The following is an 18,044-nucleotide window of genomic DNA, read 5'->3' on the forward strand; positions in this document are numbered from 1 at the left end:
GTGGGATTCAGTTAAGTCTTGCACTTAAATGTATGTATGTACAACTAGCTACCAGTGTTTATCTTCTCTTACTGCTAATATTGACAATGGAACCCTGAAAGTTGTCCTTGAAACTCATGGCTAAGGCACAGTCAAGCTATACAGATAAACATAATTTTATTCATTCTAAGTATGTCAGGTGGTGCGTGGCTGCCTTTATGGCAAGACACATTCTCTCTGTTTGCTCCGTCCATATCATGTTCAACTGCCTTCTCTGAGTGAGAAAACAGGCAAGAGGTGTTTGACATCTATGTTTAGAAAGTGGCATTCTGCATATGACGCCTAGGCAGACAAATCATTATCTTGTCTCTCTTGAAGGAATCCACAGGCTCTTCTTTGAATATTACAGAATGGTGACACTAATTTGACACCAAGTTCACAAATACATACTTCATATTAAACATTTTATTTATTGCAGTGAATTCCATTCAAATGCCTGTCACACCATGTCTGGATGTAATCATCAGCCCCCACCAGCCTGATCTCAAATTACATCATTTTACTAAAAATCTGCGTTATCTCTCTAAATCGCTTTAGTTTGCTTCACTCACAGAGTTACAAAAAGGGAATTGTTATATTGTTGTTATACATAAAAGCATATAAAGAATAACAAAACAACTATGTAAAATCTGAAAAATGATTAACAAAATGTTTAATTCAAAGTAATATCATATGAACATAATTATTAAATAATTTGAAATATCAACTTTTAAATAACTTGAATACACATTTATTCATTTCTTAGTTCTATCAAAAAGATTAAAGAAGTAAATATACACTGTGATTATCATTAAAGTTACTAGTGATAGATTTTGTATTTTAGAATATTGATAGCTACCATAGCAATAAAATTTGGTGTCAATTATACATTACATAGAAGAAAAAGCAAAAGAAAAGAAAATGAAAAAATAGACACACAAATTAAAATTATGTTCTTCTACCATTGCTACATATACAAGAAAATAAAGCAAGACTCTGAGAAAATAATATTTATGTGAAATTACTTGTAAGTTTTTAGTCTTTCTTGGACTTTTTATGAGTTTAAATGCTCAAAATTTATTGTTGCCTTTAAACTTTTAGCTTCCAGAGGGCTACTAGTGTACCTAGTAACTGAAATAACACAATTATTTCTCAATATTTTTCCACAATATATTTATACTTATGAATAAATATGTGTCACAGTGTTATCTCAGCAATTAAAGTATCTTAATTGTGCATAATTCCTACTGCTGTTTCTCGTAATAGATTTATTTTTCTTGAAAATAAAAAGAAACTCAGCCTAAAATCACACACAAAAAAATTAAATTTAAAATTTTCTGCTGATTTGCTGCGGTCTTTTTTCCATATCACTCTTCAATATCAGTAACATGATGTACTGCAGTTATGAATATTGAAAGCATATGTGGTTGAGAATATTTCTCATAAACACATGCTAAAACCTTCCTGTAGTATCAGAACTGTTTTGAAATATCGAAATAGACATGAAAACTCCATATATATGACATCATTTCTAAGCATCACTTTCTAATTCCTTCTTTTTTGATAATTTAACTGAAAAAAACAGGTTCTGAAGAAAAACTATTTAAAGTTTGATCCCCTATCTTTCACAAAATATGTGTTGTATTTGTTTAGAATGTTGATGAGAATCAGTTCTTTGGGAAGGGGCAACCTGGGCTGTGCAGATAGACAGGAGGATGAGATACTTGAGAACTGTCCTGCTGAAGGGGATTTGGGAGTGTTGGTTAACAGCAAGTTGAACATGAGTGTGCCAGGCCAACCATATACCAAGGAGCATCAAACACAGCATTGCTAACTGGTCAAGGGAAATATTCTTCCTTGCGCTGCACTGGCTCAGCCTCAGGAAAAGGTTCTTCACCTGGAGAGTGGTCAGGCACTAGAATAGGCTCCCCAGGGCAGTGGTTATGGCACTAAGATTGCCAGTTCAAGAAGCTTATGGACAATGCTCAGGGATATTGTCTGATATTTGGGTAATACTGTGTGGAGCCAGGAGTTGAAGTTGACGTTCCTGACGTTCCAACTTGAAATATTCTGTGATTCTATGAATTCTTTTTCGTTTTGCCTGCTTTTACCTTAAATATAACAGTGTAATAAACAATTCACACCTGAAGGCAACTAAAATATTAGTAAAGATGTTCCACAAAGAATTTCATTAAATTAAATTTAAATAATTCCTCAGATCCTCAGTGTTAAATCTCCTGGAATTCTAAAGTAGTAAAGCATACTCAGAAAGAAATTGTGGAGAAATAATAATGCATATAAAATAGATGATAGCAAGATTGTTTACAAATAAAAGTTGGAGTTGCTTTCCTCGTCCCTTTACATTCATCATTTTAAGAAAAATCTGAAGTCATGTTGATTTGACTTATTTCTTCTTTCAGATTTCTAATCTGTATTTGAATATTTCAAAGGTTATTTGATACAAAATGAAGTCTGGAGTCATTTGCAAATGTTGAATAAATCTTTCTAAACTTTAGCAAACTATAACTATTACTGAATATTTTGACAGATTCTGAAATTATTTTTAGTAAAATAGAATTTACAAACCTTGTCCTTTCATGCCAGTTGTGCCCATTTAAGTCCTATTAATAATAACATGAATTTTAACATTTACTATCTCAGTGATTATCAAAGTATATCAGTGATAATATGTTAATTTAATGTAATGAAGCCTGCACCCTATTGTAGAAAAGTTTCTAACAGAAAAATGATCATGATATTTAAGCAGTATAAAATAAAATTAAAAAAAAAGATCATGGAAAGCTGGACTGAACATGAAAATGTCTGAGAAAAATCTCTTAATTCTAGAATTATTTGCTTGTATTCATTTCACTACCTATTTAATACAAAATTCATAATAAATCCAGAGAGCCAGGATTGAAAGTCCCATTCTTTCAGTTTCTGGGTTAAAATGCTCATCACTATGAGTATGCATTCCTTTTTCTCACATCTCTTCATTGCTTTTAAACAAAATTTAGTAAAAGACCTCCAGTTTAAGAGAAAGACTTAAGAGAAAGATTTCATTCATTTTTAGGTTATTGATGCTAGCTGAGATTTGCATTGGAACAGTACCTATCCAACAGTTGCAATAAGTTATGATTGTTATATGAAACCTTAGCCTCTCCACTATGAAGCTGTGTGCATCCCACTGTTTTTATATCTAGAACGGTCATTTATCTCCACTAGATCTGCAGAAGAAATCCAATCAGTTTTGTGACCCCAGGCAGAACACATGGAAAATTATTCCATTAGCAACTAAGAATCCATTATCACATTAGAATAAAAAGTAATAAACAAAATTAAGTTTATACTACTATATACAACTTCAATCCAAATGTAAAAAAGAAAAATTAAGACAGAAGAGCAATTATGGAACACTCTATCTTCCATATTAGGAATGTAAAAATTTACATTCCCAATTTAGAGAGCCATATCATAACACAGAGCCATGAGATTTAAATTACAAGAAGATCTGACTGTTCTATCCAATACTGGATGCAACACTGAAAAAATCTTTGTGTAGTGTTTTATTTTTAAAATAGTGATAATCCTATTAATTCTTCAGTAGCCCAAATGACACATCAAGCAGTGAATGTGATCATGAACCAACAAAGTAATTCTTTGAATATTTGTTTTCTGTTTTAGTTCAGTTTCTTGAAAATGTAACTTTTGAAGGCTACCACATTAAAATTTTCTCAGTTATCTATCTCAGCATTACTAGTGAGGAAAACTGAAAGAATGTGTCCGGGTTGCATAAAATTGAGAAACATGCCCACGTCATCTGAGTTGTGGTCAATATTTATTATTGTTTTCATCTAGAATATGGGCAGACAGGCCTAGCTACAAGGAGGATGCATTTCTAAATTAAGTACACTGCTGAACCAGCTTTAAATTCACTTTAATTGTTATCTTATTGTAGATGTGTTAAGGCTTTACTCTTCTCATCAAACAATTATGTAAGAATGTAAAAGCAAAGTACATTAAAGTAGTTTATAAAACAAGGAATCAAACTGTGGTATCACATCAAAATGACATCTGCTTCTGTGGTAAATACTCTTCATACTTTTTTGGAGAGTGTATTAATCAGGAATGGTGAAGTACCAAGAAGACATGAGTGCAGGTTCTTAGAAAAATGATTGTTACAGGATGAGTTGCTGAGCATTACTAGAATATCATTAAACTCCATATATTTCTCTTAATTATAGTTCACTTTTGTTTTGTTATAAATAAATCTTAATTATAATGCTTATTTGGTAGTTGCATAGCACATGGAAAAACCCAATGTGAAAAGAACAATCACAGACATTTCTATAGTAAAAGAAAGAAAATCAAAATGAAAAAAAAATTAAGTTGACAGCATACAGACTGAATGGTAATGGAGTTGAATCCTTTTTTCCTAGCTCTTGAACTGAACAAGACAAAATGTGATTTCATCCACTTACAGATAGTGATTGACACGGTATCTAGAAAATTACCCAGCTACGCATATTAATCCCTGCAGAAAGCATCTTTGTTCTGTGTAAATCTACAAAAGACCCAACTACTACTAAAAAGTGATGCTTGCTTTCACATTTTACATATATATAAGATCCATATTATAAGGAACAAGGATCTCATACATATACATAAGAATATAATAAAATTACTGTATTGAAAACAATCTTTTTTTGATATCATACTACAAAATGATAATTCAGTGAAAGAGAACTCTAACATCCTTCTTCCTCCCTCCTAATTTTTTTCTTTAATGTATAAAGTAAAATCATAGAAAATGCATGTTTTTCATGGAGAGAACAAGTTGCCTGGCAACAACATCAGTTTCAATTTCTCTTCAGTATGTAGTATGTATCCATATCTAGATTGCTATTTATCTTCATTAGACTCAAGTAATTTAGGTTGTCAAGTCTCTGGTGACCACTGAGTATCTGATAACCACGTATTTTATGCTTGTCAAGATATGCTTGCAAGCAAAATAAAAATACCATAGATTTTCTATCCTGCATTTTCAGCTTATGATATCATCAGCACTGATGTGTTGCAATCTTTTTATTTTCTCCCTGTTCTGGCTGGTGTCCATTATTGTGCCAAAAGATCCTGAAGATCAAACCTTAGTTACCAACTCTCCTGTAAATAGTAACTATGACAGTCTTCGTGTAATCATCTCAGTCTTGATATAACCACCTTACTTAAATTTCTGTTAAACAGTCTTAAGATACCTCCTAAAGAGTGTCAGCATATAAGATTGACAAACTTATTTACTAAGTCTCTAAAAGTTGGTCTTGTATACACAGTTTCACTTTGTTGTGGGGAAAAAAAAAATCCACAACACAAAACCAATCAAACATACATACATATATAGAGAGAGAGTTGAGTTTATGTTTATACACACACATGGAAATATGTATTAATGCATGTAGGCACACATATATAAAGAATTTGGTATTTCTACCTCAAAGCTGTGAAGCAGCTGCAATGTGCAGTTTACCATGGCACAGTCTTTCTCCAATTATTTATTCCTCATCTAAAGAAAAAGATATGTGGGTGATCATCATAAGGTTTCTAAGGTATCATAAAGAGTGGTACCTCCCATATTCATAAGATTTACAAAAATCCCTACAATAAATAATAAATGTTCACATTTGGAGGTACATCTTATAGAGTCATTAATTAGATGTTACATGTTGTGCTTTAGCAAAAGTAATATGTAAAGTTGGATATAAATTACATAATAGAAATACAAGAAAAATAAACTAAGGCAGAGTAATTTAGAAATGAGAAAGAAAAGATTCAGAAATTGTTTAGGACACCACGTTCTAAGATGTATTAATATGAGATGCATGTGATGTAAAATAATGAAATCCAAGATCCTGAAGAGAGAGATGAAATTAAATAGCAGATCTCAGGATTCCACACTTCATCAGAGTTTGAATTTTTCAGAGAACTGGTGAGTGGGATTCCAGGGAAGGGAAAAAGGAGCCAAAGAAATCTGTCAGATCTTTAATAACATCTCTCAATTGCAAGAATAATCCGATCTGACACTCAGTATAACAAATACATGCATTAGGAGTCTGTCCTGGCTAAGAAGGAGCCACCTATCAAAGCTCCAGTACTAAAAGGTGACATACAAGAAGTGGAAGAAGGAACAGACAAAAGGCGCACAGAAACATTTTGCAGGCATGTAGGTGTCAGGAAACTCAAAGACGTATCAGGGTGACTTGAGGAACTTTTGCCATTCCATGTGCAGAAAAAGCCTGGAGAAAGAAAATGTGGCCTTGTTACTGGATGAAATAGGTAACTTAGTAAAAGAACATGCAGGTAGTCACTGCCTTCTTTGGCTTTGTCTTCATCAGCAAGATCTCACTGGTTTCCGTGCTTAGAGACAGGGTTCAAGGGGAAGAATCAACCAGCACTGGAGAATGATCAGGTCAGGATTTATTTAAGAAATATCAACCCACAGAAATCCATGGGAATCAAAAGGCTATGTCCAAAGGTGTTGAGAGAGCTGGATGGTATGCTTGCAAAGTGCTTTCTGTCATTTTTCGAAGGTTTGTGGAACCATGAGAAAGTCATTAGGCAACACAGAAAGGCAAATGTCACACTAATACTCAAAGAAGACAAAATGAGAACCTTGCAAAATACAGGTCAGTTAATATCTTTTTGACAACCGAGAAAACTGTGGAGCGAGTTTTATGCAAACACTTTTCTGGGAACAGGGAGGAGGAAAAAATTACTGGAAACAGCATGGCCAAAGACATGTCTGACCAGTCAGATAGCTTCGAATTGTGAAGTAGCTGAATTTGAAGATGAGAAAACAATAGATGGCTTGATTTATCAGGACTTTTAAAAATTCCTACCATGATATTCTTGTATTTAAGTTGAGATGTCACAGACTGGGTGGATGGACAAATATATGGGTTAGTAACCGACTGGATGACTGAGCTCAGAGAATACTATAGTACCAACCCCTGGGGAACACACTTAGTTACAGGCCTCCAACTAGAACCTGTGTCCATGCACTGATTTGAGCTTGGAAGTAGTAAATCTTAAACATTAAACTAGGACCCCCTTTTCAACACTCTAGCCCATGGGATACATTAGAGAGTCAAGGTTGACTCTCCTGAAGTATGGGGTTGCAATCCTACTTATTGCTTTGCTTCTTCCACACAAGACTCTGAACTCCACTATCTTATGGTTATTGCATCTCAGGCTGCTCTCAAACTTCACGTCTCCAATCAGCCCTTCCTTGTTTGTAAAAACAAGGTCCAGCAGCGCATCTCTTCTCATCAGCTTCTCCATCACCTGCAGCAGAAAGTTATTTTCAATGCATTGCAGGAACCTCTTGTACTGTGTGCATCACAGTATTGCTTTTCCAACAAATAGCATGATTGAAGTCCCCCATGAGAACCAGTGCCTGTAATCGTGAGACTACTTCCAGCTGTCTATAGAAGGCCTTATCAACTTCCTCCTCCTGATGAGGCACACACAGTGGTGTCACCCATATTAACCTGCCTCTTAATTCTCATCCATAAGCTCTACACATGTTCATCATTCATTCCTAGATGGAATTTGATGTATTCCACTTGTTCTCTCACATTAAGAGCAAATAAATAAAAAGTACATAGCCACGATATCATTCCAGTCATGAGATCATGGTCCTGTAACTGCAACACAGATCTTTGTTTCTTTCTGATTATTCCCAATGCTGCATATGTTGGTATACAAGCGTTTTCAAGAAAAGTGGGTGTAGACATCTTTAGAGGGATGCAAAACGATTTCCCCATAACTATACTCTTGAAGTGGCTGGCATGCTGGCCCCTGTCATGGAAGGGAGATAAGAAACATTTGTTTGTGTTCTGCTTGGCCTGGCCTACTCCCCATTGGATTGCAATGAGCATTACTGTTTTGGACCATGACTCTCAAGTCCTTCAGGTTAGCCAACCTACTGTTAAAGATTGCTCTACCTCTTATTGACACATTGACTCACTTTTTCTCTCAAACAGCAGTAAGATTGAGATGACCTGCATAGCTTTGCCTTCACAGTTTTATCTAGTTTAGATATACTGAACGATTGAGTTAAATTATGCTAAGAATTATAATATATTAAATTAATATAAGTTATGACATCCAATCATTTTTCACCTCCAGAATTTTTCTCAAATCATGTTTCACTAAAAGTGGTCCACTTGCTTTTATAATATGCAGCATGAAAGTTACGTTTGATTTTTCTTTTAGTAAAAAGAATGTATGAAGCTATCAATTAACTTATGTGATTAAATATAATCTTGCCAATATATGCTTTAACCAGAAGTGCCTATTTCTATTGCAACTAGTAATCACCTGAAATGCTGATTCAGCTGTATACCTAGAATTACCATAGTAAATCTTTGCAAATAACTGATTATAACACAGAGAAAAGAATGAATAACAAAACTCCCTCTGACTTCACTTGTCTCAAGTACAGAGGAAACCTATTCACAATTATGGTACATTTCAAGGGGAAAAAACTCCAGTGACTTTATAGATGTATTACATTTGTCACGCTCCAAATAAAGGGAAAAAAAAATCAGTGCACTTTTCAAATGCTAGAAGTTCAAAGCTATGCATCTAAATTCTGCTTCAACTTTTGTACAATGGCATAAATTTTTAGCATTTTGCAGCAAATACAAGGGCTTTCCTCCCTATAAGACACATTATAATTTGGCCAAATGGAAGCTGAAAACAGGAGACTGATTCAGACTGTTAAAGATACAAATACAAATAAAGAAAATATGATATACTTGTGTTAGAAGTGACCTTCCTACAACATGATCAGGAATAACACAAATGAAAGTGAGGTTTTGCTAGGCACTAGCGTGTATTTTCTTCTACTTAGAGCACATCAAAAGGCCAGCTGGCTACTTTACTCCTTATATTATTTTTCTCCTTTGTGATACATGTCTACAAGAAATTATAGAATTTATTCCTCATCCTGCAGTTTCTCAGTTTCGTCAGTTTACCTATGTTACCATGTTGATCGACAAACAAGTAGTTTAAAGAAAACAAATAAAATGTTCTTTTTTTTCTTGCCTTGCTCCTATATTTATATTTGCTTTTTCTTCAAGTAATGCGTAGTAGCTTGGGAAGAGCACTTAAAAGAATGAAGTCTTGACTGTCTTTTAAAGGTAACACGATTTAAGTTAAATGTTTCCTCTATATTAAAAATCTGTCTTTTTCTTAATAAATAAATTTTCTATACAACTCCAAAATTTACTCATCACTGCCTCCTATGTGTATAAACATACATTTTCATATTTTATATGAAGAGACTATTTTTTTTTTCAAAACACATTTTTGCTTTAAATTTTAAGTTAGCTTAATTGGTTAGGTTACTAAAATCCAGTACGAGTTGGTAACAATACATTTCTGAATAAATGTTTTTAGTTCTACCTTTTTTTTGTTTGAATACTGTATCAAAAAATCTTTTCAGATTTCTTATTTGAAACTCTTTTCTATCTTAATCTTCTTCCCAAAGAACTTCACTTTCAAATCAGTGCTAAACTATTACGATTTACAGGTACTTAAAAGTGGTTGTTTGCTTTTTTTTTTAAATAAAACAATTATTTAAAAATTTTCCATTACATGAAATAAGTTTTTAAATATGATTCTTTTCATCATTTTAACATTAGATGGAATAAACAGCAGGAAGAATATAGTTTGTCTTGAGCAAATATCACCTTGAGTATATAAGTATTTTATTAAAAGTGAATGTACAAATAAGATACAAATGAAAATGTAATCAAAGTTGTGAATACTACAAATGTATTTAGTTAAAAACACTTTTGCAGATTCAAGAACTGGTGTTGATTTTCTCATTCTTTTGAGGTACGTGATTTTCTACATCCATAGATAGTCTTTTGAGCTCAGTGATTTTCCACTGCCACTTTGTGTACAGTAAAATCAAAAATGGGATGCATGCTTCTAGCACTCCACAAACAAGTATGTTGTCTCTATCCATCACCACATAATAGATGGATCTCTGTTATTCTGATGACTCATCTTTTTTTCATTGCTAGAGAGAATCATTTTGTTGATCTGGTAATGGAATACTGATAACAGATGCTCAATTATCTTTTTACTGTTATTATCATTCATTTGGTTTCTTAGAAGAAATTGATGGCTTTTGTTCGTAATGCCAGAATAGTGGAAGGATTAACTAAATTGATTTTTACTGCATCTCTCATTATTGTATTTTTTAATTACAAAGATTACAAAGTAACTATTTTTCCTAGGAGGATTATGTTTCAAATTCCTGAATGATGAGCAGAAGATGGAATTTTTGTTCCAGTAAGCTTGTGTCATGAATAACAAAATTGCTTGACACCGGAACCGAAAGTCTTTAGAAGGTCCTTGATATCAATAAAATTTTTCACTGAAATTTTGAGTAACAGGCTTTAACACAGATATTTTATAGTGAGAAAATCACAAGCCTCTGCTTGAGGTTCTACTGCTATGATTTCTGGTAGATTAAAAAATATATTCAAGATATAAAATATTAAAATGGAGGAATAACCATAGTTTTCATTTGGAAATGCAATTATAAAGTGTTATAAAATTATAAGTGGAATCTGTGCTATTTCTATTAAGCTGTGCTCAACATTTAAAACAACATAATTTGAATGAGAAAACTGCTGTTCAAATTGCAATTAAAGGGAATAAGTAATATAATTTTAAAAACTCTTAAAAGGTTAATTTTTCTTTATGTATAATTAGTTCATATTTTTGCAAAAGTCTAAAACCATGTTCCTGAATCAGGGAATTTAGCTGATTTTTGACTGTTACACTGCTGCATATAATATATTCAGTGACTTAAGTAAAGTTGAATTTATAATAATATGAAAATGTGTTTTCTTATAGGCATAGAATTGTTTGGCTTGGAAGAGACCTTGAAATCAGCTAGTTCCACCACCCCTTTCATTGTGAGTAACATCTACTAGACTAGGTTACTCAAAGCCCCATCTTACCTTGAATATTTCCAGGGACAGAAGATCCACAGCTTCTCTGTGAAATCTGGTCCAGTGCCTCATCATACTTTCAGTGAAGAATTTCTTCCTTTTACCTAATCTAAAACTACCATCTTTTAGATCAAAGTTCTTAGCCGTTGTTCTGTTACTACACTCTCTAGTACAGTATCCCTCCTGTTTTCTTGTATGCCTCCTTTAGATGGGGAGCCTATAGATTCTCCTACAGCATCAGCCCAGAACCTTCTCTAGGCTAAATGACACAAACTCTGTTAGCCTGTCTTCACAAGAGAGGTGCTGTAGCACTCTGGGCCCCCTCTAGACCCTTCTCACAGATCCATGTCATTCTTATCTTGGGGCCCAAGAACTAAACCCCTTATTCAAAGTGGGCTCTCAATATCCTTCTTCTCCTTCATTTTCCTTATGCAAACAGAAAACGTTTTTTCTTAGTAAGAGACAGGATGGATGTCCATTTCTGTGCAGTAGTTTGATAGCTTTGCCTGAATCATATTTGACTATGAATGAATTATATCCATTCTCATCTGCCTGCCAAACCTCCTACCAGTGTTATATGACAAGTGTCATATAACATATAAGTCATGTAAGTGTATATAATGTGCTTTACACAAGTAATTGTTGTGGCTTTCTCACTTGACAAAATGCCTAATTATCATAAGTTTGTTTCTGGAGGTACTCACATGAAAAAAAATAAATGCTGTGTCTTTATACAGGAATGAATATTTGATTATATTCAAAGGATTTTTATTTTTGTTGCTTCAAAGAGTTGGCTTCACCAAGAAACAAAGCACAGTGTCTAAATAAGTTCTCATGTTTCACTATTCTATAGCACAAGAGCTGTGTGGATTTCTTACTGCATTTTAGTGAGCATTATCCAAGAATATTCCATAGTGATAATGAGATTTTTTTTAACTACTAGACACTTGAAAAAGTGACATATTACTACTTTCATACTATAATAAGTAGGAGGTAGATTCCTTTTCCTTTTTCCTGAAACACTTCAGTTTTCACTGTTTAGTTTAGTTTTAGAGATGCAGCTAGAATACTATCAGGAAAATCACACTGGTTGTTATAATCTGTATGCCTCTCATCTATATGATAGGTTGTTAGTATTTTGTCCAGCAGCTATTTGGAATATTTTCTTTTTAAATAGGATTTTTACACATATGAGGAGTCTTCCAGGCACAATCCACAGAGACTCTTAAAACTCAGGCAGTACCGCACCACCAAATGTTCTGGGATTCATGACCCATGAGTTCTCAAAAGATTGTACGATACCTCTTTTTAAACAAATTCAAAGCATGTGCACAGAAAAAATTAAAAACCAACTCATCTCAAGTTTTAGTGGATTCAAACTCTGAATTTCTGGTTACTACTAAAGAACTACAATTTAATCTGATAATTTCTTAGGACAAAGATCTTAAAATTTACTAAGGCTCTTTCTGGAAAGTAAGTTAATAATGCCTTCTGAGAGGGTCAGAAAGCTGAGCTTCTAGCCCTTGAGTATTTGATCTAAAATGAGCTGTCCTTAAAAAACAAAAAACAACAACAGAAACAAACAAACAACAACAACAAAAAACCCTGAAAATTAAGATAAAACAAAACACTCCCCTCTCTCTTTTTTTTTCAGTTTGTTGTTTCAGCCATTATTTCAAAATGTTTTGTATTGAATTTCATATATTTCAAGTACATTAAACAGCAATGTTGAGACTTGAGTTTAAACACTTCTCACCATTCTCAAAATCATATTAAAATTGAAATTCATTTTCTTCTGGGTATTTGGCTGTTTAGATCACTTCCTGGCTGGAGTAGTAAAACAAACCTCAGTTCCAAGTCCTCAGCTCACTGGTCTTTGCAGAACGCCTGTACTGGAGGTGTTTAGTTCAGACAGGCAGCAGTGGCATATAAACCACCTTATCTGGGTGCACATGATGTAGCTATAGTGTTTTCACCACCTTGATCTGCTAATTCTTTTGTAATGTGTCAAACTGCTTGTAAATGTAGACACAATCAGAAATTTTAGAGAGAAAGTATCTAATCTCTTCTATGAATTGTATTAAATCAGAGGATTACTGCATACTCATGAAAGTTTGGGTCTGTACATTTGCTTGCTCACTTTCAGCGAGATCACTGAAACAAGTGAAATACTAGGGAATTCTCATTAGCAGAGATTGAGAATTACTGTAGATATAAACATTGCAAACAAAGATATATTATGTAAAACAGTCAAGAAAAAAGTATTCTTTCATAGTTATTTATTTAATTATTATGGATTAAAAGGGTTTTTCTTTCTTTTTTTTTTTTTTTTTTTTTTTTTCCAGTTTATTTTTTCAGGTAATCCTAAGGAATGAATACTTATTTTTAGGTTAATAACCTACCTTGGTATTTTGACCTAGAAGTAAATTCTCTCATTGATTTAGGAATATCAACTTTCTTGTTTTGACTGATGAGGCTGATCTACACTTGAACCACGATTTTAGAGAAAAAGAGTGGCACATTATTCTATTCTACATCTTTGAAATTTAAACCATAGAAATGAGAGAGAAAGATTTATATTTTATCCATTTTCTTATGTGATAAATGCTGTTTTTCAGTCATGCTTCCCAATCTGATACTCACGTGTGGAATACTAAACTGATGCCCCAATAAACATCATTCGGGTTGACGAGAATCTTATCTGAAGATGAAATATCTTCCTTGTTAAGATAACAGAAATATACAGTGCCTGAGACAATAAATTTTATTTAAAGTAATTTAACTAATTTGCCACTTTTTCATTTAGTTTCTTTGGAACTGTCTCTTTTATTTTTTCGAACCACGAAATTTAGAAGTTTTAAATTTATATTGGATTTTACTTCATGTGAACAAAAAATCTGGTAATACTTCTACACACTTTCCAGACCTCCTTCTTATTTCTTCTAGCTCATTAAAGAAATTACAAGATATTCAAGGGAATATTGTATTAATGATGGAGGCCACAGTAATTCACAGTTTCGTAACACATATATGCGTGCTAATAAGGCTTTTTTGTGGTGATGGTCCCTGAAACACTGAATAATATGATCTGAAATTTTACCTTTGTTCTTTTACCATAGGCTTCTAGTACTTATTCTAGTATTCATTCTGTTTTTCTTCATAAACTGAGTGTGTGTCATAAGGACACTGAACTGAATTGGAAAATTTCCAGTTCATGTTTCTTAGAATTCATATCACCTTTCCTTATTTAGGTCTATGATAAAGCTGAGAGTCTTACTGCTGCAAATCAGTTGTGCATTCAGTCTTGAACCAGTCAACCGAGAAGCTGATTTTTCAGCAAGCAATTACAGTTGTGTATCTCTTTTTGATGAGCTACAATGTAGGAAAACATTTATTGTGCAATAATAGCTAAAACTGTGCATTTTCTATTCAAAGACTTTCAGTGCTCTAGTTGCTGCTGTAAAGGTGCTAAATAAAAATACTAAAAGAGAAAAGTGAAAAACTGTCTACAAATGAAAAAAAAAAACAAAAAAACTTATACATAAAACGCTTTAACTATTTCTTAAAATCTGCCCAATACTTTAATTTTGTATGATTTTCTGCACTCTGTATGTTAAGTATTTTTACAGTCTATCAATTTACCAGTAAGTGATTTATGTTATTCTGTGTCTGAAATGATATTTGCCACAAAATGGAGCTTCTCAACTTCCTTGATTTTGATTAATATGAACTTTTCTAATTATTCCAGTAATATTAATCATTTTTTAGTAATTTAAGACTTTTTTATTTATCTCTGATTATATCTCTGCTTATAATATTATATTTTAGCCTACATGTAGTTCTTAGAGTAACCTTAGATGATCATATATTAGTATGATCAGGTGGCCAAGAGGGCCAATGGCATCCTGGCCTGCATTAGAAATAGTGTGGCCAGCAGGAGCAAGGAGGTGATCATCCCCCTCCACTCAGGATTGGTGAGGCCACACCTCGAGTATTATGGTCAGTTTTGGGCCCCTCACTACAGGAAAGACATTGAGGCCCTGGAGCATGTCCAGAGAAGGGCAATGAAACTGGTGAGGGTCTGGAGCACAAGTCTTATGAGGAGCAGCTGAGGAAGCTGGGATTGTTCAGTCTGGAAAAGAGGAGGCTCAGGGGAGACCTCGTTGCACTCTACAACTTCCTGAAGGGAGGTTGTAATGAGGAAGGGTTTGGCCTCTTCTCCCAGGCAATGAACAGGACCTGGGGAAATGGCCACAAGTTGTACCAGAGGAGGTTTAGGTTGGACATAAGGAAGAACTTTTTCTCTCAGAGAGTGGTCAGGCTGAGAGACCTGCCCAGGGAGGTGGTGGAATCGCTGTCCCTGGCAGTGTTCAAGAGGCATCTGGATAGGAGCTGGGTGATATGTTTTAGTAGCTTGTGGTAGCAGTGGTAATGAGAAGATGGTTGGACTTGATCATCTTATAGGTCGTTTCCAACCTTGTGATTATATATTCTGATGGTTTCTAGTTTCTTTGCCCTTTGCTATTTACTAAAATATCATTTATCAGGACTTACTTTTTAAAAAAAAATGTTTTTACTGTAGTAAATATCTATATTACTCTATCATATTTCCTTTTTGACTTTTTGGTATGTCATTCTCACTGCATTCTTTGAATATGTCATTTAAGAATCTTTAAACATACATTGCAATATTGTTTTACTCAAGTATAGTTTTTAAGTGGGCTCAGTTTCAAAATAAGAGGTTATTCTAAAACAACACTCAAGGGAGACAAAAGAAAAATTACAAGAAGGACTTTTACAAATAGGCAATTCAGACATTGATTGTAGATTCTCATGACATACTATTGATCTGCTGATACATATTATATCAGCAATTGTTAACACTGATGGATGCTTTGGTTAAATTATTTTCTATCCCCTTCAGTTTTTCCAGGAGTTCCATTTAGAAATACAGAAATTGGAGTATGTACACATAAAATTACACTAATTAATTTTAAATTGTTTGACAGATAATGTAATCAAAATCAATGAATCTCAATTCATTCTGAGATAAATGAAGTCAATTACTCTCGGCAAAGTTAGTTATTTTGGCTGAAATGGTTTAAGACAATATTTCAAATAAAAAAAAATAATGATTCATTATTTCCTATTATTGTAATTATAATCTTAATGTAGAATAACAGTATAAAGACGAAAAATGGTGGCATTCTTTCCTGTCCTTAACTACCAGTCATAACAATAATAGAATACACATTTTTTTTTTATTTCAGCTTCTCACCATAAGTATCTATTTCTATCCTAAATACATATATGCTTCTCACTTTAAACATCAAACATGCCACAGGGAGGACTGCAGGTACTAGATCAGGTTCCTTAGGGCTCCATACAACCTGGCCTTGAATACCTCCAGAGATGAGGAATCCACAACTTATCTGGGCAGCCTGTTCCAGCACCTCACCATCCACTGAGTGAAAAATTTGCTCCTGACATCTTTTTATGATGTACCCCTCAAAATAACAACCCGGTACTGACAACAAACAGTTCAAGTCAGATATGAATGGATGTGTATGTAGAGGCTAACTCATTCATTTTTTATTATTTTGTTATTTGCACATGCTGTATATCTATTTGACCAAAGACTAACATTTTGACAGACTTGGAAGCTACGATCTTGTTTTTGTCTGATTTGTTTTAATAGGGATTTACATGATGAATTTTCTAATTGCAAACCAAACCTGTGCTTTGACTGGACATTGTAAAAAGTAGTTAAGGTTCACCCTATTGGTAACAGAGATCATGAAAAATTAAAGCAATGTGTTTCCAATACTGAATAAATATAAGCAATACTGTAGACTTTCTTGTTGACATTTGTAGCATTGAAAAGCTTGTCTTTTTTAAAGAAACAAGAAGGCACTGCATTTTCTGCTTATTTTTAATTGTCCAAGTGATTGACCCTTTAGGAAACAACATGTTTGTAGTGAGCAGCAAGCCTAACTGACATAGGACATATAGGACTTCTTTTTTTTTTTTTTTAATTGATTGTGATTGAAAAAATTGTTTTAAAAGACATGCCACATATTAGTTAGGCATATTTGCAATGGTTCCCAAAATAAGCCATACTTCCTTATATTTATACTAGATATTTTCATGTCCCTTAGTATTATTGGGTTTCAGATTGTCTGTACCACTAAGATTAATTTTCTGAGATTTGGGCTCTCATATCACTGTCTAGTCCTCAATAAACAACTTTGTGTTTGGCACCTTCTTCTTTATCAACTTCATTTTAAAGACCTGATGTTACATTCTCAAACTTTGCCATATCTACAGCCCCACAGCATTTGAGCTGTCTGAAAAAAAAAAAGAAAAAAAATAGTGGAGACAGAAAGAGGCTAATGATAAATTTGTAGGTGACAAAAATTTTAATAACGTGCTGAAGAATTTCTGTCATCACACTGTTTTCACTTCATTTCCGTTGCTGTAATGTTTCCTTAAATGATAGGGAGATTTTTCTAGTAAAGGACTATGAAGGCTGTCTGTATCTTTTAAACTGAGGTGAAACAAGCTTGCCTGGTTACAGATAAGTGGCAAATAAGACATCCCACTCAAATGTACCTGTTACTAATTTATCTGGGTTTTTAGTATTCATACATACTGGTCTATGCGCAGTAGAGCATCAAATTGCTTTCCAATGGGAGCAGGTCACATTCAGGGGTCATGAGAACCATCCTACTGGATGTATCATGCTTGATTCATACAAGCTGTTACTACCAAGAACTTGGCAGCTGAATTCTCCATCTAATTAGAGATTTCACGCTAGATATTTTTTCTGGAAAATTTGATAACTATTTAATATAGTGTAGATAGTAATTGTTCTGTGGGGAATTTCTGTGTCACTTCTAGAGGATCAAATAAATGACTGCTGATTGCTGTGTCAACATTCTTGCCTCTGTAGTAAATCTTTTTGTTGTTATTTTATAAATTAAAACTATATTAAAT

This window comes from Tetrao urogallus, assembly GCF_951394365.1.
Source record: "Tetrao urogallus genome assembly, chromosome: 1".
NCBI lineage: Eukaryota > Metazoa > Chordata > Aves > Galliformes > Phasianidae > Tetrao > Tetrao urogallus.